This window comes from Cryptomeria japonica, chromosome 11 (genome assembly GCF_030272615.1).
Source record: "Cryptomeria japonica chromosome 11, Sugi_1.0, whole genome shotgun sequence".
Taxonomy (NCBI): Eukaryota; Viridiplantae; Streptophyta; class Pinopsida; order Cupressales; family Cupressaceae; genus Cryptomeria; species Cryptomeria japonica.
In genome coordinates, this window is record NC_081415.1 from 662,112,806 (window position 1) to 662,137,538 (window position 24,733).

Below are 24,733 nucleotides of genomic sequence, written 5' to 3' on the forward strand. Positions count from 1 at the left end.
TGGCATTTCTGTTTTTGGCACTTTGATGGTTTTTCTATCGTGTTGTCATCAATGCCAAAGGGGGAGATTGTTGGTATTTTGGATATGTTGATATGGTTTGTCATTGATGTCAACACTTATCAATAATGGTCAACCTATCAGCACTTGGAGAATTGGTTATGATCACCAGCAAGCAAATGACTTATGCACAGTCACCGGTATTTGGTTCACCGACAGGATATATTGTTCACCGGCACTTGGAATCACATGGAGAATACTTGGTTATGTTGAAGACATCGTTTGGACACTTTGTCTTGGTGATTTGTTCGTTGACTTATTCGAGTTTGCATATTTGTTGTTACCAGAAAATAGGTCCAGGTCATACACCACAAGCTTATCTATTCCAAATCAGCACGGCATGTCATGAAGATGATTTTGTTGTTTTTGTAAATGATTAAGCCGACATCATGCATCGGATATTGTTTCATTTGTAATGAATTTTATTGTAATATCTTTTAGTGAGCCAACCTACTCAATTGGTCTTAGGTTATGGTATAAATGTAAGATCTCATTTGTGAGATCAATAGGTGATTGAGAAAAGGATTGTAATTCGGTATATGCGAATATCAGTAAATCCATACACACAGACATCATTCAAGATTGAAGGAAGGTTTGAAGAAGGCATATCAAAGCTAAACTGGTACTGAATCCAGCATATGCAGATGTTATTCTGAGCAGTACATTATCATTGGATTTAATCATCCAATTGTAGTCAGTGTGACTCCCATTTGTGATTGAGCAGTGAGCTCTAGGTGCTTAGCCTTTCTACATGTTTAGACCCCCTATTGTACACACATACTATTTGCAGTAGTATCATCTAATTGTGGGTAAGGTTTCCCACCTTGGTTTTTTCCCTTACAGGGTTTCCACGTACAAATATTGGTGTTATGTGTTGTGGATGTTATTGTCTTTCTATTTTATGCATTAATCTTTACCGGCACTGCAATTAACTGATAAACTATCTACCGGCATAAAGTTTGGTTTACCGATATTAAGCATTAAACTTGACTAAGTTGACTTTGGTTTGAATTTATTAGACAATTGATTCAACCCCCTCCCCCCCCCCCCCCCCTCAGTTGTCTCTGGGACCTAACAATGGAAAGATGTGCACATAGAAATAAGGTGTGGATAGATGCACGACAATGAATATATGTGTGCATAGGTGAAGGCTAGGGGAATGAATCCAACTTCACACGAGTTTGCAACATAGTTTGTTAAGATGTAATTATTATTAGGATATTTTTCCAAAATGGACAAAACTATGTATCCTTTTTTATAACATGAAGATTGTGAGAAGATGTGCACATAGAACTAAGGCATGGATAGATTGACAATAATGAGTATATGTGTGCATAAGTGAAGGCTAGGGGAATGAATCCAACTTCACACAAGTTTGCAACATAATTTGTTAAGATATAATTATTATTAGAACATTCTCCTAAAATGGACACAAAACTATGTTTCCTTTTTTATAACATGGATATTATGGGAAGATGTGCACATACAAATAAGGTGTTGATAGATGCATGATAATGAATATATGTGTGCATAAGTGAAAGCTTGGGGAATGAATCCAACTTCACACATGTTCGCAACATAGTTTGTTAGGATGTAATTATTATTAGAACATTCTCCCAAAATGGACACAAAAATATGTTTCCTTTTTTATAACATGGATATTATGGGAAGATGTGCACATACAAATAATTTGTGGATAGATGCAGATAATGAATATATGTGTGCATAGGTGAATGAATCCAACTTCACACAACTTTGCAATATATTTTGTTAAGATGTAATTATTATTATTATTATTATTATTAGAACATTCTCCCAAAATGGACACAAAACTATGTTTCCTTTTTTATAGCATGGATATTATGGAAAGATGTGCACATAGAAATAAGGCGTGGATAGATGCACGATAATGAATATATGTGTGCATAGGTGAAAACTAAGGGAATGCATCCAACTTCATAGAAGTTTGCAACATAATTTGTGAAGATGTAATTATTATTAGAACATTCTCCCAAAATGAACACAAAACTATATTTTCTTTTTTCATACATTTATTTTATTTTATATGATTAAAAAATGCTAACACTTTACTTAAAAAATAATATTAAATTTGAATAATGAAACATAATCCTTTTGTAAGATATGAAACCACTACTTACCTAAATACTTCCACTTAGTGGTGAAAAAAATATAATACGTTTTCACCTTAAAATGACATGTATGAAGCTATTTGAGTTATCGAATGTGGACGTGTCTATTCTGGCTCCAAAAGTGACTTGTCGTACCAACGACATGCATCAACATACATGTTTGAGACATGCATACCATGCCAATTTGGCACAGCCACTGGACCCACAAAATATGACGTGGAATTGTCATGGACTCGCCGGTTTTAAATGTTGGGGCCCACATGAAACTATGTGCACATACCGGAGGACGGCGGATCCTAAGCCACGGCTCACTTATTGGTTAGCGGTGGTGTGTTGTGCATAACATGCACATTAACAGCCATGAAAAAGAAACAATCAGTGGCAAGTGTAGAAAATGCGTACGGATGGCAAACCAATGGGAAAAAGAGGGTGTGGGCTTTAAAAAAAAGCAATAAAATAAAGAAAAACCGCCGACGATTTAAGAAACTGCATTCAGACAACATACCAACGGGAAAAAGAGGGTGTTGCTTCTAAAACGCACTAGCTTCCTCCAAAACCTCTTGTACGTGTTAGTGACAGGTTAGTCCTTAGTCAATAGCAATCGTTTGTTGAAAAATCGATGATGTACAACGCACGACTAACATACTTGTTAGTCAATCCGTACTACGTGTCCCTGTACCTTTATTTCAGAAAATGTGGTGCCATTTTTTACCTCACGTGGAAAAAAGGAAGACTAATGCGTGATTAAAACATAAGGGCAGGGTGCAAGTCATTGTTGAAGTGCTATTGTTGAAGAAGGGTTTGAAGAAGCAGGTTGCGAGTCATTCCCATTGTTGAAGGGCTCTTGGTGTAGTAGCAGGTTGCGTTGTTGAAGGAAGGCTTCATTTTTTAAGGGTGTGAGGTATGGAAATCGGCCTCTACAAGTCGTGTTTTTTTGTTTGTGTTTATATTTTATTAAAAATGATGGAATTGTATATTCTGGGTTTGCATTCTTTGTTTTCATTTCTTATTTTGCTTTATATGTAGTGGGAAAATTTTCTTGTTTTGCTTTATATTTAGGGGGAAAATTTTCTTGTTTTGCTTTATACATAGTGGGAAATTTTTCTTGTTTTGTACGTAGAATAGGGAGAAAATTAACTTGTCTAGCCATCGCATTAGGGTTAGATACCGCGTGGGACATGTGTTTGCTAGCTCCAAAACGTTGTGGCAGTAGTCGTCTGGTAGTGGGTCAGCCTTTTATCTTTGTGACTCTAGATTTTGGATTGGACGGGTAGGATTGGGTTAGAATGCATGTTAGGTATTTGCTTTAGGGTTAGTCATGTTAGGGTTACAAGCCACCTCACTATTGGAAGGCGGGTCAGGGTTAGTGGCATTAGGTTAGAATGCAGGTTAGGGTTAAAAGGCAGGTTAGTGTTAACAGCGTTAGGGTTAGAAGGCGGGTTAGGATTAGCCGCATTAGAGTTAGAATTGGTGTTAGGTTTTTGGTCGGTCACATCTGGGTGAAGCTATTTGGATGCACTTCTTGTTCCAAAATAGACACGACTGTTCAGGCTCCAAAATGACATAAGTCTTACCAATAGCCTCATCGGTTATTGATAAGACAATTTGATGCTTTTATCACTTATGTTCACTATATCGATGAGCCTTATCAGTATATGCTTCTCCGATATAACCGTCATTGACTTCATACTATAATCAGTGAGAGTGATTCCGATAGGTCTGACCTTGGATTTCCATGCATTGTTATTGGTATATGATACGCCGATCAACAACTAGTATTTGTTGTCTGTGTTTTTATCGAGGTGACTTATCCCGATAGTGTAACTTTCCATTATTTGTAATTTTTACTTCCTCTTCAGGATATAAAAGATTAATAATCAAAGAAGAACTTCTTGCATCCATAAGGGCGTCTTTTCTCATTATGCTTCCTGAGATGCACACTCATCTATTCTGGCTCCAAAACCACAGTAAGGATTTACTAACACGTGTGTTAATCGCCTATTTTAGACGCATCTATTCTTGCTCCAAAAAGACAATACGGATTGACTAACACATGTGTTAGTTGTGTATTTTAAACCATTAATTTTGCAATTAACAACTATGATTGACTAACCTGACATGAACACATTGTACGAAAAGGTCTGTTTTGGAGCTAGAATAGCCGCGACCCTATTTTACACTGTTGATTTTGCAATTTACTTCTGCGATTGACTAATCTGTCGCTAACACACTGTATGAAAGGTCCATTTGTTGGCATTATAATAGACAAGGAGAGATTGTTGGCATTTCAATAAGGATATTAAGAAGTTTGTTGATGATTATGGATATAACTGATCAAGGATGTTTTACTGTCTTAATATTATTATTTTGTCATTGATGTCAAGAAATTGATTTTCTAATTCAGTATGATGTTGCCATATCTTAAGAAGTATGATTTGATGAGTATAAAGATGTTGGTAAAAGACACATAAAGAATATGATGAATAAGGGGAGAAATAAGTTATTCAATGGGCAATTATTACCGAGTTAGACAATGATGAGATCATGATGTTTAGATTGTTTTGATATCATACATATGTTATTGATTGTAAGGTTAATACTACACTATGTTACCGAGCAAAGAACCTAGTCAGTAAACCCTAAGGAACCTAGTCAGTAAACCCTAAGGTTATCGTTATCGGTTAATGAAGGCGGTATGTCTACCGAGTGAAGTTTAGTATTTACCGAGTTGCAACCGAGTAATAACAGAATGCATTAAATGATTACATGCATTATTTAATGAAGGAAGCCGATGAGCTGGCTATGATTAAATGATTGGTATGTCATGAATGAAGTTTGTTAAAGAATCTATGGCAAAGGAAAATTGGCAAGAAGATCTACAGCTTAGATTGAACCGCAATACCCTAGCACAAGTTCCGAGAAATGTATGCAAGTTCCAAGGTGGGGTAAAACATTTTCAGATCGAAGGATACATTGAACCTGGACAAAGTTTGAAGATCTGATGGCTATGATTGATCATGGGAAATGTGATCAAGGAGATTAAGTGGTTAGCTATTGTTTATAAATAAGGAACTGTTGATAAACAATGTATGTGGGAAAGTGTATGCATAGGGATGCTACATAGTGACTATCGAGCACTGAAGCTTGAAGACCTATTTTGAATAACAGAGTATAGAGCCCAGCAGATGGACAAGATTAGTTCTATGTCTATATTTTATTGAGGAAATAAGAATCTACTTTAGCATTTTAGATGTGAAGTTGCAGATAGATTTTTATTACTGTTATTTTGTAAAGTGACAGAAAATCTCTTAACCGAGTGGACTTAACAGTCTTATTTGTAAAACCCTCTAGCAAGGTGACATTCTGATTGAGTGTTTGAAATCCTTTAACAAGGTCACTTCTAACAAGGTGAAGATCCTAACAGATCTGAAGGAAATCCCTTAACCGGGTCACATCTAGCAATGTGTTTGTAATCTTTAACAGGATTTGCTTTTAACCGAGCATACTCTAGAAGAGTATATTTCTTAGTGGATCCGAAATCCCATAATGGTTTTTCCCTATTTGGGTTTCCACGTTAAATCTAGTGTTATGAGTGTTATGATGTTCATATGCTTTTAAGTTTGCATGTTTAGCAGTTTTGGTTTTATTACTGAAGTATATGTTACTGAGGTTGAATCTGATGTTTTTATGGAAGATTAAGTTTGTATGATTCACCCCCCGCCCCCCTCTCATCTTATTAGCTTGGCATTTGTACTTAACATTAAGTATCAGAACTATCAATTGGTATCAGAGCTTTGGACTCTAGAAGAAAAATTTTAAAGGTACTTGAGGCAAAAGATCCAAAGATGTATAAGAGGGATGCACCGAAGCTGAACAAGTCAAGTTTCTCTACATGGCATAAAAGGATGAAGCCGAACCTATCGGGAGTTGGAGAATATGTTGTATATTATCTGGAGAATGATTTCATCACACTGAGCACCTATCCATTGACAATGGAAGAGATAAAGGCAAAGCAAGAACATATTCAAGCAACGATTGAAATAACATCTGCATTGACTGATTCAGAGTTTAATGATCTAGAAGGTTGCAATGATGCAAAGGCTATGTGGGACAAGCTCATATATGTGTATGGAGGTGATGAACATGTACAAAGAGCAAAAGTGGATAGTCTAAGAGGACAACTTGAATCTATGAGGATGAATGAAGGTGAGAACATAACCCAGTACAGTACAAGACTAAAGGACATTGTCAATCAAATCAAAGGAGTAGGTAGAACCATTGAAGAAAAGGATATAACAAGTAAGTTGTTAAGAACCCTTCTACTAGCTTATGCAATCCAAGTCTCTACAATCAATGAATTGAGGTATGTACCCAATATGCCAGTTTCTTTAGATGCTACTATTGGTAAGCTACATGCATTTGAGTTAAGTAACTTTGATAACAGTGGGTCTTCAGTAAATAAAGTTGAATCTGCATTTAGTTCTTTTCATCTTGATGAATATAATGATTACAATGAAAGAAAGTATAAGCACTCTGAAGGAGATCACAGTGGAGCAAGTGAAAGATTTCGCAAGAACATGGAGGAAGTACACAAACTGTATGAGGAAATCAGAAAGCAAGAAGAGTTTGAAGCACTATTACCCAGAAGGTTACCGAGAGGCAAAGGTAAGTATAAAGGAAAACTACCTTTGAAATGTTTCAATTGTGATAAGATAGGACATATGGCTTCTAATTGTCCTAACAAAGATTCTACTGAAAAGAGAGATTACCGAGATGATAGACAAAAAGATAATCATTATAGAGGACACCAAGACTTCAGAAGAAGAGATAGAAAGTCATGCTTAAAAGCTGATGAGGAATCCAATTATGATAAATCAGATGAAACTGATACAGAGGAAGTAGTTTATGTGGCTATCAAAGATGGATCAGAGGAAGGAAGGTATGAAGAAAAAGCCCTAATATCTCACATAAATACTAATGATTCTTGGATCATAGACAGTGGATGCTCACATCACATGACAGGTGATAAACACAAGTTTGTTATGTTAGAAGACTATGATGGAGGCTATGTAAGATTTGGTAATGATGCACCATGTCTGATAAAAGGTAAAGGATCCATAACACTTCTTGACAATGCAAAGTGCAATGATGTTTATTGGGTTGAAGGTTTGAAATACAATTTGTTGAGTGTAGCACAACTAAACAATACAGGATACCAAATAGAATTTCAGAAAGGAATTGTCAAAGTTTGTAACAAGAATGGAAAGTTAGCTGCTACCGAGACACAAGCAAAAGGTAATACATTTCATCTTGATTCAACTCGGAAAAAGTGTCTATATGCAAAGATAGATGATACCCGGTTATGGCATAAAAGGTTTTGTCATGTAAATTTTGATAATCTGATCAAAACAAGCAAGAAGCACCGAGTAAGAGGTTTATCGAGTCTTGAAAAACCTGAGAATGCTATGTGCCGAGGATGCCAGATGGGTAAAATGACAAGATCAAGCTTTACAAGCAAGTCTTACACTTCTAAGGGAATTTTAGATCTTGTGCACACTGATCTTTGTGGTCCTATGAAAGTTTAAAGTTATTATGGTGATAAATATTTCATATTATTTGTGAATGATTACTCAAGGATGATGTCAGTAATGTTTTTAAAAGAAAAATTAGAAGCTTTTCAAATGTTTAAATGGTACAAGGCAAGAGTTGAAAATAAAACAGGTAGCCAACTGAAATGTCTTAGATCATATAGAGGAGGAGAGTTCACATCTGATGAGTTCAACTTATTCTGCAATGATCATGGTATTAAAAGACAAGTCTCTGCACTGAGAACTCCACAACAAAATGGAATAGCTAAGAGAAGAAACAGATCTATTGTGGATTGTGCCAGAACCCTGATGATTGAAAAGAAAGTGCCACAAACATTTTGGAGAGAAGCAATAAGCATAACAGTTTACAACCTGAACTGAGTACAACTGAAGAAAGGAACTTTGAAGACACCATATGAAATCTGGTATGAAAAGAAACCTAATGTAAGTTATTTTAAAATCTTTGGAAGTAGATGCTATGTACACAAGGATGATAGAAATGACAAGTTTGATCAAAAAAGTGAAGAAGGAACATTTCTTGGTTATTCTTCTAGAAGTAAAGCATATAAATGTCTGATCAAATCATCTAACAAAATAGTAGAAAGTGCAAATGTGAAAATTGATGAATTTGCATAAAGAAATGATGAAGGAAACTCCAAAGAACCAGAAGATTATGATGAATTTGTCTATGTTCAACCGACAAGTCTTACGGAGAGAACTATTGAAGGAAATGAAGAGAATATTCAGTTACCAAGTGATGATGAAGATCATACAGAGCCTACCGAGCCTGTATTAGCCAAGTATGTCAGAAGATTTCATGCATCAAGTCAGATTATAGGAGATAAAGATGATCCAGTGATGACAAGGAACAAACTGAGACAAAACACATGTCTGATATCTGAATTTGAACTGAGAATAGTGAAAGAGGCATTCAACAGTGAAGATTGGATAAATGCTATTACAGAAGAGATTGATCAAATCAAGAAGAATGACACATGGACACTAGTCCCAAGACCAAAGGACAAAAATGTAATCGGTACAAAGTGGATTTTCAAAAACACGTTGAATGAAAAAGGAGAGGTCGTTCGAAATAAAGCTAGACTAGTTTGCAAAGGTTATGCTCAAGAAGAAGGAATTGATTATGGTGAAACTTTTGCACCTATGGCTAGACTAGAAGGAGTAATAACATTGTTGGCATATGCTGCTTACAAGAATTTCAAGGTATATGAAATGGATGTCAAATCTGCATTTCTGAATGGTATATTAGAAGAAGAAGTTTTTATTGAACAACTTGAAGGATTTGTTGAAGATAAGAATAAAGATCAGGTATGTAAATTGAACAAAGCTTTATATGGTTTGAAACAAGCACCTAGAGCATGGTATGAAAGATTGCACTCTTATTTAATCAAGATTGGTTATATAAGAACAAGTGAAAATAGCAACATGTACATGAAGAAAGATGAAAATGGAATACGGATCTCAGCCATATTTGTTGATGACATTATATTTTGTAGAAATGACTCTCTATGTAAGAACTTTGGAAATGAAATGAGCAAAGAATTTGAGATGTCATTAATCGGTGAGATAAAGTATTTTATAGGTTTACAGATACTGCAAATGAAAAATGAGATTTTCATTACTCAATCCAAGTACATAAAGGAAATTTTGAAGAAATTTGGAATGGAGGATTCAAAACCAGTAAGTACTCCTATGACTACCAACTGCAAATTATCAAAGAATGATGAATCTGCATCTGTTGATGAGACACTTTATCGATCCATGATTGGAAAGTTACAATATGTTGTTCATAGCAGGCCAAACATAGCATATGCAGTAGGTATAGTTGCAAGATTCTCTACAGATCCTAAGGAAACACACATGACAGCAATCAAGAGAATTTTCAAATACTTGAAAGGCACTGAGGATTATGGCTTAGTATATCAGAAAGGAAATGACTTTGATTTAAAAGTTTATACTGATGCTGATTGGGCAGGCAACATTGATGACAGGAAAAGCACAAGTGGAGGAGCTTTCTTTTTAAGAGAAAGACTAGTGAGTTGGCTTAGCAAGAAATAAGGATGTGTTTCACAGTCAACAGCAGAAGCTGAATACATTGTTGTAGCATTGAATTGTACCAACATAGCATGGATCAAACAATTGTTGGAAGGTATAAATGAGAAAGTTACTGAGCCAGTAACTATATTTTGTGACAATACTAGTGCCATTAACATTTCAAAGAATCTTGTTATGCACTCTAAGACAAAGCACATCTCTATCAAATATCATTATCTTAGAGAAGAAGCTCAAGAGAAGAAAGTGGTGTTGGAGTATGTTAGCACAAAGGAACAAATAGAAGATATCTTCACCATGCCACTGCCAAGGGACACTTTTGAGTATCTCATAAGTAAGTTATGGGTCCTACCCCTATCTTCTACTCACTGACCAAGTTTGGTGAAAGAATCAAATTGATGACTCTACAAAATATCTGTTAAGAGTTGATGTTGATTTACACACTTTAGGAGATTTTCTAAAGGTGTGTAGGAAACAATACAGGGAACAGGAATTGAAGACATAAATGCTCTAACTGAGACTAAGTTGACACATAACAATAGGAATTCACTTCTCAGCGGAAGAAATTATGTTTTAGTTCTTTACTTTTTGGCATTGTTGTCAAAGGGGGAGAAGACTGAAGAAAAGCAAGACTGAAGAGAAAAAAAGAGAAGACTAATGTATGGGGGAGAATTCTGATGACAAGAGGAGAGCATTTCTACATTTTAGAATCTCACAGCAATTCGAATCAATTAGGTCAAATCAATTGGTTTTGCCATCAATGCCAAAGGGGGAGATTGTTGGCATTATAACAGACAAGGAGAGATTGTTGGTATTTCAATAAGGATATTGAGAAGGTTGTTGATGATTATGGATATAACTGATCAAGGATGTTCTACTGTCTTAATATTATTATTTTGTCATTGATGTCAAGAAATTGATTTTCTAATTCAGTATGATGTTGCCATATCTTAAGAAGTGTGATTTGATGAGTATAAAGATGTCGGTAAAAGACACAGAAAGAATATAATGAATAAGGGGAGAAATAAGTTATTCAATGGGCAACTATTACCGAGTTAGACAATGATGAGATCATGATGTTAAGATTGTTTTGATATCATACATATGTTATTGATTGTAAGGTTAATACTACACTATGTTACCGAGCAAAGAACCTAGTTGGTAAACCTTAAGGTTATCGCTATCGGTTAATGAAGGCGATATGTCTATCGAGTGAAGTTTAGTATTTACCGAGTTGCAACCGAGTAATAATAGAATGCATTAAATGATTACATGCATTATTTAATGAAGGAAATTGATGAGTTGGCTATGATTAAATGATTGGTATGCCGTGAAAGAAGTTTGTTAAAGAACCTATGGCAAAGGCAAATTGGCGGGAAGATCTACAACTTAGATTGAACCGCAATACCCTAGCACAAGTTCTAAGAAATGTATGCAAGTTCCAAGACGGGGTAAAACGTTTTCAGATCGAAGGATACATTGAACCTGGACAAAGTTTGAAGATCTGATGGCCATGATTGATCATGGGAAATGTGATCAAGGAGATTAAGCAGTTAGCTATTGTTTATAAATAAGGAACTGTTGATAAACAATGTATGCAGGCAAGTGTATGCACAAGGATGCTACATAGTGACTACCAAGCACTGAAGCTTGAAGACCTATTTTGAATAATAGAGTATAGAGCCCAACAGATGGACAAGATTAGTTCTATGTCTATATTGTATTGAGCAAATAAGAATCTGCTTTAGCATTTTAGATGTGAAGTTGCAGATAGATTTTTATTATTGTTATTTTGTAAAGTGACAGAAAATCTCTTAACCGAGTGGACTTAACAGTCTTATTTATAAAACCCTCTAGCAAGGTGACATTCTGATTGAGTGTTTGAAATCCTTTAACAAGGTCACTTCTAACAAGGTGAAGATCCTAATAGATCTGAGGGAAATCCCTTAACTGGGTCACATCTAGCAATGTGTTTGTAATCTTTAACAGGATTTGCTTTTAACCAAGCATACTCTAGAAGAGTATATTTCTTAGTGGGTCCAAAATCCCACAGTGGTTTTTCCCTATTTGGGTTTCCACGTTAAATCTGGTGTTATGAGTGTTATGATGTTCATATGCTTTTGAGTTTGCATGTTTAGCAGTTTTGGTTTTCTTACTGAAGTATATGTTACTGAGGTTGAATCTGATGTTTTTATGGAAGATTAAGTTTGTATGATTCACCCCCCCCCCCCCCTTATCTTATTAGCTTGGCATCTGTACTTAACATTAAGTATCAGAACTATCACCATTTTGGGACGCGTCTATTCTAGCTCCAAAATGATAGTATGAATTAACTAACACGTGTGTGTGGGAGTGGAGTCTGCATCAGAGGCATGTATTCTGGTTTGAAAATGATAGTATGGATTTACTAACACGCGTGTTAGTAGAGCATTTTACATCATCGATTTTGCAATTAATGGATGAGATTGACTAACATGTCGCTAACACATTGTACAAAAGGTCTGGTTTGGAGTGGGAGCACCTATTGTACAGTGTGTTAGCGTTGTGTTAGTCAATCGCTTCTCGTTGATTGCAAAATCGACGGTGTAAAACATGCAATTAACAGGCATGTTAGTTATTGTGTACTACTATTTTGGAGCGCTCATGTGCGAAAGCACATAACGCACCTTGTTAGTCAATGAAACTTTTTATTAGCTGTGTGCATCATATGAATCCAAGGTCTTCGTAGGATAGCATGATATGGATATGTGTAAGCATACAAAAACATCCATGGACTATGGTGTAGAAACTTAGATTCTAGAATAACATGAAACACGTGGTAGATGAATTTAGTTATTAGAAAGCACTAAAAAAGTAAGGCATAGGTTGATAAAAATTCAAATAATTTATAGATGTCATTGTTAGTCTGACCGATTTGCATGTCCATTTTGGAATCACAGGTATCTTGATTTCAGATATGGGGGCCACTTTTTCTTTAGAGACAAGCAAAACATAGGTCGCATTTTGGGGACAAATAAGTGATGATAGGTTGATGAACCTGTTTATCTATGAAGACGCTGCATTCCTTTCCACGCTGAAGTTGATCCTTGGACCTGAGTACATAGATGATGGATGGAAGTATAGAACGAATGTGGACATAGTGTCTCTATTTATGGCATGGTGTCTGGAGCTCCGACCTATTTTGAAAGTCGGAGAAATCATGAACAGGTGTGCGAAGAGGGAATGGCTAGGTGGAATGGAAGCTTTATTAGGTTTGGCATGAGACATGGATGACTTTGAACATGTGGACAGAGCATGGATTCACGTGAGTGAATTCACTCCTCCCTTGCGATTGTTCTTGCTCTGGAACGCCACATTCGATAAAGAGGCTAGAAGAAGTGTAGGACAGGCTAGAATATATAGTATTGTACAATACCTTGAGATGGTCGATGTCTGGAAAGCACGTGTGGAGATGGAAAAATGGGGACCTTGGTCGAAATATAGAGCACTTGTGCAACAAATGGTTCCTACACACACAAAACAACAGGGTCAACCTTGTGGAAGAGGAACAACTAAGAAGGGTCATGTGTTGCAGTTCGATGAAGGCTCCAACAAGGAGACAAAAATGAACCAAGTTAGGAACATGGAAGTGTTGGATGTGGAAGAGGGCATGATCACTATTCACGAGGAGTAGCGAGATGGCACATACAGCCTTTTTTAAAGCAAGGACTGTGTTTTTTTTTAAGTTTTTGAATGTGTTATGTATTTCGGCTTCGATGGTCTAATCGGCTAGCTGTGGAGGTTTATCTTTTAGAATGTAAACATTTTTAGAATTAATATAAAATATAGCTTTATCGGACAAAAATACAAATTGTTGACACCAATTGATACTCTTATCTTCCCTGTTTTGAAATTGTTGTTAACATTTCATTATATATGGTGAAAAAACAAATGTTTTTAATTGTATGTGCATGAAATTGTTCTATAACATCAAACTCAAGCATTTCAATATATATGACTACAAATAAAATTAAATTCTTGTAGCACAATTGAGTTTCTATTTTGGCTCGGTAAGAAATTGGAGGATTTCAATATATATGGTGGAAAAAACCGATAACCTTATCTTCCTCTTTTGTGCTCGGCTTTGTCTCCCTCATCAGGTATCAATGTAACCCAAAACTCCTCTCACCGATGATTTGAGTTATCCTGATGACTTAGTATTTCTACCTTTCGGTATTGCCTCATCGGAGTAAGTTATGTCGATGATACCATCTTTTCCGTCTAGCCCATTGGGTATCAAAGTAGTGTGGGATGACATTCTCCAATGACCCTGTTGGTCGCTGAGTTGCGATGGGTAAAAGGACTTGCATCTTCCCATCGCGGTCTCACAACCACCATTGATTTTCCTTGGACCTGACCACAGTTTAAAGAACTTTTTCCTCTTCACACTTTTTGGGTCCACCATTCAGTCACTGATCCATGAAGAGTAAAAGGACTCGCAACCCTTCATCATGGTCTAGCGACAACCGTCAGATCAAATCCTTAACGCTCGAACTTTAAGATCCCTTCATCACTTAACTGCTAACGTTGGATCTCTGACCGACCCTACCACTAGCGGCTTGTCGCTGAGTCACAATGGATATTCAATGTGCAACTTCCCATTGTGGTATCACGAACACCATTGGATCAAAACAAACCTGCCCGACTTTTAAGAACCCGATGCATACATTAGAAAACCATTCATAGACTTAGGAAAAGTAAAGCAATCCAACTTAAAAAATGAAACCCGCCTAGACTTAAAACTCAAATGGCCCCTTTTCAATGACATATAGTCCCTTCTGGTTAAGTGGAGGAAAAGGTAACGGACAAACAGATTTTCCTTAGAGACAATAAGACATGAAGGTTTTTTATCAAATGTTCTCAAAATTATTAAACCCAAAATTCATAATTCATGGACAGATTGTTGCTCATGCATGGGGCCACAACTATTATGGCTCCAAAACAGACCTTTCATATAGCATGATAGCAATGTGTTGGTCAATCCCAACTATTTATTGCAAAATCGACGGCTTAAAATGCGCAACTAACACGCGTGTTAGTCAAACTGCTCATGAACCCTTGCTCAGGCCAAGAGCAATACAAATTTGTAAACACACCTCAAACCTGCACCAAAAGAAATTACAAACACCTCCTGAGCAATAAAATAACATACACTAAACCACTATGAAAGAATAGTAGCAAGGTCAATCCATTTGATACAGACTGCTACTACAAAAATGACAAAATTACAAGGTAAAATTTGGAAATTGTCTTCAAAATATATTCAAACTTGCCCACAAATGTTCCAACCTGTGTAGAATCATTCTCAAAGCATTTTATATGCCATTTTGGTCATAACCAACTCTTCATCAGTTTCCTAACCACTGATTTTCTAAAAAAATGCAAAGTTTCTCAAAAAGTTGCAAAAAGTTGTGAAGCAACAATGACAACTTTTGCTCAAATGTGCATTTTTGCCTTTTATGTATTTTTACTTATATTCCTAAATGCCTAAATGCCTAATGAATTCCATGACAACTTATATTTTTACTTATGTGGATAAGTTTTTTTTGATCTAACGGTTGTCATGACATCGCAATGGGAAGGTGTCTTGAATATTCATCGTGACCCAATGACAAGCCACTAGTGGCGGGGTCGGTCAAATAGTTAATGCATACAATTAATCGAGACAGCTAGCGGTGACGATTTAGTGGTTACGGCTAAGTAACGAAGGACCTTAACGATCAAATGGTTAGCTCATGATCTAACGGTTGTTGCTAGATCGCTATGAAGAGATGTGCATCCTTTACTCTTCGCGGACTAGCGACTAAATGGTGGGCTCAACCAATGTGGGCAGCAGATGAACTAGGTGTGTTAAAGGTTGACAATTCTAGAGGAAATCAACAGTTGTCACTAGACCGCAATGGGAAGATGCTCGACCTTTACCAATCGTGGATCAGTGACAGAGAGCAGGCAAGTGATGAAATGATGGGCCCACTTTGAAGGCTAAAGTGATTAAAGGGAGTGCTAAATCTGCATGATCTAACGATTGTTGGTAGATCACGATAGGAAGATGCTCGACCTTTACTCATTGTGGATTAGTGACTAAAGGGAAAAATACTCAGAAGAAGCCCTTTTGGTCCATTGGAGCCAAAATTTAAAATTTAAAAGAATTAATTGCATAAGTGTGCGGCACTATTGATGATAATTAATGCTCAGTTGTCGCTAAGGTGCCCCATAAGACATTGTTTTGAAATTCAAATTGCAAAAATATTTCAAGAGGATTAGCAGAGAGTAGGTGTGTGGTTTCTATGATTTCTCAGGCGATAAGTAAGTTTTTCTACGACTATGCTTTGCAATACCTATTTGTGTGACATTGTTTGGTGCTGAAAATTTAGAAGGGGTTATTTGAATAACAATTAAAGTGATGATAGCTTTAGATTTATAAGATGGTATCGCGAAGAGAATTTAAGGGAAAGATAGATTACCAAGAGAGGGCTATTTGCAATGACTTTCTGGAACAATTGGTTCAATCCACAAATAGTGCAACCAAGATAAAGGAACTTGTGCCCAAATCTCCCCGCCTGCAGATTAGTGATGGTTTATATGACAAGGGATGGCTGAGAGATCCCTAGATAAGAACAACAAGTTTAGGTATATTTAGGGTAGGGTTTGGCCAGCAAAATACACCTGGTCCTATAAATAATATATGGGAATTAGATGTTGGGAAACTAGTGGTCCCTGGAGTTTTCATGAACATTTATTTGTTGACCCAAATTGCAAAAAGTTATGACCCTATCACTAGGACTGTGAGGAATGTAAACAGGGGCCTCCTAATTGAAATTACTGATGATGAACTTAGAAGGGTATTCTGGCTGAATGCAGCCTCAAGTCATTTAGAACCCATTGGTTTTGAAATGCTCAAGAAGGTCTATGATGCCCAGAAGGATCATCTTAGGAATTGGCCATTGAAGGAATTTTTTGCAAAGATAGGAGGGTTAACATTGGTAGGCCCTAGCACAATGGCGACTTTCCCTATGAATTTCTTCACTTTAAGGGATAAGGGTGTATATTGGTCTCTATGTCAAATTTTCGAAGAAGATGCAGAGAATGCCATGTCTGCTCATTATATGCTTATAATGACACAAATTTTGAACCAGTCCTTAGCAGTAGCATATGATTTTGCACCTTATCTTGTAGATATCGTTCATGAGGGTTTAATTAGGATAAATAATGCTAAAGTGGATAGACCTTTTGGCTGGTATTCCATGTTGATGCATATGTTCTTGTTTAAAGGCGTGGAATATTTTGGAAAAGATATGGACCTACTAAGAGAAAGGGATGGTGAAGACATGCCAGTTTAGTTATGGAGTGCAGATCTATCTTGGGACAGAGAAGATGCTAGCTATCTGAAGTTTGATAGATGCTTTGCATCTAAGCTAAGAATTCTTCTATGCCAAGAGAACCCTAGGATCCCAAAGGTTCTCCTTGAATTCATTAGACCTAAGGAGTTTACAGAGAGCATCAAGATTATGTACAATTGGGGTGACATAATCTTATATCTTGTTTCCACTATTTTCAGAGTATATGGTTTCAGGGGAACCCCATATTTTCTCCCCTATTAGGTCCCTTTGAAGATTGGTATTGTTGAGATTATGAGGCAAATTGGAGGCCTATAAGAAGCAGAGTTGATGAATAAAGGGAGAGGGACAATCTTCCCAACAGTCACCACGGCACATCAATTTTTAGTCACCAAAGGTGGTTGGATACATTTTGAGAAGTTCCTTCAGCCATACAAATTATCAACGACAGTGGCTAGGTTTGTTGATCCTGAAGACTTCTTCAATGGTATGTTTAGGAAGAAAGTCAGGTGCGGGTGCAGAATTCATCAATTTCACTTCCTTGAAGATCTGATAAGAAATGAATTTAATTTGGATGAGCAGGAAGTAAAAAATGAAAAATGGTTGGCATACCAGAAGACCCTTGATTTTGTCCAATTTTTGACAAGAATTATGATCATTTGAAAAGCTTTCACCCATTTGAGGAGAGAATCGATTTTTTGATAGGATACTTTGAAGATGCAATGCAGACTCTGAATGAGAAGAAGGATGTTGTAATGAAGGCAAACCCTGAGAAAGCCAAGCTTGTCTTGACTAAGCCCGTTTTGGCCAAAGTCATTCCCCCTAGAGAGTATGTAATGTAAAAGAAATCGAGATATAATGTGGTAATGCCTAGGAGGGATGAACCTTCTACGTTAAAGGGAAAGAGGCCAATGGAGGATGCCCTTCAGTCACAAGCTTCCCCAAAAAGGTAGAGGTTGAAAAAAGAGGCACAGTCAAGTGGATCCCTATATTCTCCTTCTCAATCCCCATTATTTATAGGTGATGAGCAAACAGTTGTTGAGCAATTACTGCTACTAGGAATCTTAGGGGAGATTGCATGTACATATGGAGAATTGCAAGAAGGGATGCCAGAAGAGCCAACAGATGCCAAAATGGACCTGATTGTTGAAGAATTTATAGATAGAGAACTGGATCCTATCATTAAGTAGGCCAGTGATGAATTTTTGGCTAATAACAGTTTTGTAAAGACATGAGCCTTTCTACAATTTGTTTGGTGAAGGCATATAGGGCAATTTAAAGAAAGGTGTGAAAAGGGAAAGTTGAGCAACCCCATAAGGATACATCTATTGTTGAAGCATAAATAAAGCAGGAAATGGTGAGAGAGTTTGAAGCAATTACCCCTGAGGAAGGGAGAAAATTGATTGCAGATGTTGGAGTGCTAATTCTCCCAGAATGGGACATAGCCGATGCAATAGTTTTTGATACAGTAAGGAAGGAGACCAAACCTTTAGAGGGAATGAATTACAGTAATGACCATGCAACCCTTGTAATGTGGTCACTTCAAAGAGAGGAAAATAAAAGGAGAGATTTCTCATAATCTCATTACTCAAGGGGCATGATTGTGAAAAGAGTCAAAGACACAGGGGTAGTAGAAGCTTCTAGCACGACCTTAGAGTCTACTAAATTTGGCATGGCAGTGGTTGAAAAAGAGGCCAAGGAGAAATTTTATCTCCAAGTGAAATTAGAAGTAGTCCTAAAGGCTTATAATGAAGCAAAGCTTGAGCTAGCTTCTAAAGATACCACTATTGCAGAGCTGAAGAGTAAATTGGTAGGACAACATCAAAGGGGTGAGGCTTCCCAACTGATGATTGCTTCTTCTCCTGCTAATCCCCCTCCTTCCAACCCAATTATTGAATTCCCTCCTTCTCCCATAATTTTGGTTTCCAATCAATTGAGAACATTCAGGATGAGATTGAGAGATTAAGGCAAGCTCAAACAATTTTTACAAATAAGTTTGAGGAAAAGTTCAAATAGAGTGATTTCAAAGGGAGGACCATCCTTCTCTATAAGTCATCCCTTCTCCTTCTTGTGAATCGATAACTTCCACATTGTGTGAGCAGTGTCCATTTGGGCATGCTCTCCTTCTAGATCTATAAAGGATAGGGGCATGTAGGGCTCATAAGTCATACCAAAGACCTCCTAAATGGTCCTGACAGATATCCAGATGAACAAATCCCCATTAGGCAATTGGATGCATCTTTTTTCTTTGTTGTATTTCCTGGTAATAAATTACAATAATCTAAGATTCAGAAAAACATTTGGGACCACCAATCTTCCCAAATTTGTCGTCCAAGGGTTCGACAATGGCATGTCCTTATTTTGCCTCAAATAGCGATACAAAAACAATTCATGGCCCCTTATGGTTGTCTAGATATCTCCAACCTCTTTGTAATTATCTTCCAATTGATCCTTGGGCAGAAAATAGGTTTTAGATCTCCTTAACTTAGCACCTGATGACTCCATTTGGTCAATCATGTCTTGGTTCAATTTTCGCTTCTCCACACCCTCCACAGACTTCATCTTTTTTGCTTTAGTGGATTGTGTATTTTAAATTTGTATGACCTTTTTCTTCCCTTCTAAACCATAAGCCTCCATGATTAAGTGCTTGAATTCTCAAATTACCCGTGCTTCTTGTCTGCAACTTCAATGTTAATGGCTGAAGAAACTGTGATTAATTCTCTCACAAGAACTCTTTCTTTATGCTGGATATGCAACAGCTAGAGTCTTTAACGATCAAAACTCATCAATTTTGCTTCATGCGGATCAAATCCACCTGATCGCGAGCATTTAATAGTGGTCATTGTATCAGATATTCCAATGGCTATTTGGCATAATCCTACCCGATAATTCAATTACTTGGCACCACCCAAATATTATGTTCCTTCAATTACCTTTTTGTCTCACCAATCGACATAGGTCATTCTGACTACTCCATCAGATCTCACCTTGACTGTTCCCCCTTTTTCCTCATGGCTTGACTTATCCCGATGGATCCCCCTTCCCTCTTAAGTGGCGATCTTTGCTTTATGTTAGATCGGGGTATGTCTCTCCGATGAAATCTCCTCATGTTTATCCCTCTACTCACTCCATCAAACTTCAAAATAAGTCACTTAATACTTCACCCGATGGTCCCATGGCATATAACTTTATGTTGATCGGTGTGACTTTCACTGATTGCTTCATCAAGCATCAATGTAGCCTATTCTCCTTGCTTTCAATGGTTATAGTCTCCTCGATAGACCCTCCCTCTATGGCATTCTGAGAATCGGGCATCAGCACAACTCAAAAAATGTTTCTCTGGTGACGTCAGTTATCCCAATGAGTCTTTTTGCACCTTATTCTCCTTATCAGGCTTCTTTGATCTATCAACGTATGCTTTTCCAATGTAGTCACTTTGCTTGTGGTGAGCTCATCTTCCTTATCGGGTGTCGGGACAACTCAAAACGCATCTCCCTGATGATGTCTATTATCCTGATGAGTCTTCTTCCTTTCTTGACTGGCACCGCTTTATCAGAGAAAGTCTTTTTGATAGAGTCACCTTCTTTATTTGGTGCATCGGGTATCGGGGTAACATAAATTAGGACCTCCTGACAACTCGATGTCATCGCTATGAATACATCACCTCATCAGTTGTCGGCAATATTTCCACCGATAACCCCATTGGGTATCGGGATAACATTTTTTCCTCGTTGTCAATAGTGTATGTTATCCTAATGACTCCGTCTTCTTGTCACACCATCGTCGTGACCCCCCTCAATGGGTTTCCACTTAGTCACACTTTTTCCAGCTACTCATGCTTTTCAAAACAACGTCGGCATGAGTTACACCGATCTACACACCCTCCTCCTTGGGTTATCTCATCGGGGTAACTTATGTCGATAAGGAGAATTTTGCTTTTTTTTACAAAAGAAGCCCTTTTCCATGGATTTTAAGAACCGTACTAAAAGGTGGCTTCTCTTGTACCATTGACATCTCTGAACATGTTCATGACCCTGCTCTATGCTGATCCTCCAAAAGTACTTCTACAATGAAACAAATTGTCAAGATGAGGATTGCTAGAATGCCATAGTACTCAACATTCCCTTGAATATGCCCAAGTGATACTTTTTCATGAAGATACTGCAACATATCACCTGTATATACAATCCAGAAGTAAATTCTCTTATGATGAAACTAAAAGCATCCATATATAGCACAAAACTATTTTGTAAAAATATGTGCTAACAGGATGAACCTAACAGTAATGTAGCTTTGTGAAGTCATTTGTGCCAAGTGACCAATATCATGGCAAACACGTTTGACATCAACCACTATCTCAAAACACTATCACAGTGAAGATATCATCATTGTGGCTATTTACTATTGATGATGTCTCTAGCTTTGTCTGATATGTACAGGACCAAAATGGGAAAACACCGAAAATGGCAGGACATTATGGTATTGAAAGTTCAAGATGTTGGTGAAGGTTTGCATCATTTATGTTCAAGGTATATTCAGTGGATGCCAATTTGTGTCAAAAATGATTCAACAACAGACATCTGTGCAGCAATTCCACTCGATAGATTGGATGCATTCATTAGAGGGGAATCATTGTGCGAAGGTGTTGAAACCCAATTCCTCTGAAAGCGGCACAATGAGCATGATAGTGTTGTGCACAACACGCATACAACAAAGATATATAGCTAGTTCATAGACACATTCTTTCCTATTCTTTGTCTATGTTTAATGACATTACGACTATTGTTGATAATACGAGAGTTTTTTTTGAAGGTATTGGTGTTCATATGGACCATAAGACAATAGGAAAAAGTCATCGAATAAGAAGTGCACCCGGACATATCAGAAAAAAAGAGGTTGTACATGCCACTTCATTGTTAAGGTGTTATATGGTAGGCCAGATGTGGTCACCTTGATAATGAAGCAACCATTGCATGTAGAAAAGAATGGTGAAGCTTGTCATGGCATGGATGATACCAACAATGAGTTGCGCTCTCAATTCACACCAAACCTTTCTGATGAATGAAAAGCATATATAGAGAGGTTTTTACTGATGGATGTGAGTGTTGATGCTATTATGGACATACATCTTGATGATCCCATTTTTCATGGCATGTTGAAGAAGAGAGATTCATTCGTTACACGCAAGGATGTCATCAACGCAGCGAGGAGGGTCATTTCTTTTTTTTCCAGTAGCCACAAGGTGTCGATAGACCTTTCATTATGGGAATACAAACGTCTTGGATGTTTGACATGATGGTTTGATTCTCACATGACTCAATCATCTCAATGGATTCAACATTTGCAACAAACAAATACAGGGTAAGTATGTAAGTCTCTTCGAACTTAACCTATTTTCATGCAGCCCATTTGATTTGTGGATGCTCATGATCTTCTTGTTTGTTTTTTAAAACAATATCAATTGTATTTGTTCTCATCTTCAACGAGTAGCAAGAAGGGGTGCCTGTTGCATGGGCTATGACATCGAGGAACAAGACCAAGGATATCCAGGTGTGGTTGATGGAGTTGCGGAGACGAGGAAAGGAAAAGAGGCCTAATTGGAGGATCAATGCATTTAATACAGATGATGTGAGTGTAGAGATTCAAGTGATAGAGTAAGTGCAAGAGTGAAATGTTTGTCTACATGAAATCAAACATTATGATACGCTGGTCTACGTTTTATTTCAAATGAGTAGGTCCCCGACTCAATTAAACGTTTTTTTCATAACAGGAGTATTTTTTAATATCGTGTCATACTTTGTATTTGGAACGTGCGTCAAGCATGGTTGAAGAATGTGTACAAGTATGCAATGAAGGAAAGAGCAATGGACATTTTTCACTGTCTAGGGGCGATAATGATGGCAATGCATGAAAGTGAAGAGAGCACTTTGGAGGAGCTACACACTTTCTTTGTCAAATTTAGTGATCAACCACATTTTCTAGAGTACTTCTATAACATATGGTGTCAAGGAGAAGGCTGTATCGATGAGTTGGACATTACATTCAACTTGTCTTTATGACTTGTTACCCATTTTGGTTGTCATTTGGTAGTTGACATCCTACTCCTATTTTTAATTTCTTTTTTTCTATTTTTTTTTACTAGCTATGTGGGCGAAAAACTTTAGGAATTTTGCTCATGCTAAATAGGACACAAATAATGTCATCGAATCATACCATGGAAAATTAAAGTTGCTGCACCTAAGAGATGATAAAAAGACATGCTTGAGGAGGATGGGCAATCTGTATTTTATACTTGTGTATAAAGTGGAACCATTCTACTAGCATAAGTGAGAATTGCAACATTTTGGATTTATAAAAAACTACAGGTTTACACATTTGCAAACTAGTATGGAGAGGGCAAAGGCAATTCCTAATGTCGATTGTGTTCTAGACGATACTACTCCTGGTTGGTATTGGGTGAAAATTCCATCCTCGTGCAATTGGTATGTGGTTAGGAAATTTGGGGATCACTTCTACATCTATGAATGTCTGTGGAGTTTACGAGGAAACATGTGCAAACATGCGTTGAAGGTTGTTGCAATGATGAACAATTCATTCCATGATTCATGTGTTTTAGGTAAGTGGATGTTTAGGAATGTTGATCTTTGCTAACTTAAAAGATGTGTACTTCACTCTAATATCTTGTTTCATACAGATCCTATTCTTATGTCGACTCCAACATCTGCTAATACTAATGAAAACCCAACACCTGAACCTGTCGTCGATAACATTTCTAATGCACATACAAATCTAGAGGATGTGGACACCATAATGTGGAACAAAGCAAACAGAAAGTTAAACATGTTGTCTCAAACAATGTCAGGTTTAGGCAATAAACTAATGGAATTTGTAGGTTGTCTGGATAGGTTCATGGCTAATCTTCAGAATGCTGGTACCATGTCATTTGATTTTAGTCTCTCTAGCGATCTAGCCAATACAACCACTAAACGTATGCGACCTTTGGTTCAGTGCAAGTTGGGTCCATCATCGCAATTGGTGGCAACATAGGTAGAGTACTATGAGTGAGATCTATCATGATGTTCAGCAGCCTGTCACCTTTGAGTTCCCCTTTGAGACTTCTAGGAGGAGAATGGGAAAGAGGCAATTGGACCAAGCACCAGAACTGCATGTCCTTACCACTGCATCGATTGTGTCTGATACAAGTTGGTACTCTAGTGTCACCTATAAGTGGTTTCTAAACATGTGAATGTTGCACACGTTTATTTAGTTGTCATGTCTTGTAGTCGGTGAAAGTGATCCACACTTATGTGTGACAGTGTTGGGCACCCCCTCAACACCTGGCCATAGAAGTCGTCATCGGCGATTGGCTTTTGATGGTCTTTTATGTGGACAAGGATCACAGAATGATCCTCCCTAATACTAATTTTGGTATTATTTATTCAAATTAAGCTTTTTATTTATAACTATGTCATATATGTGCCTGATGTTTAGC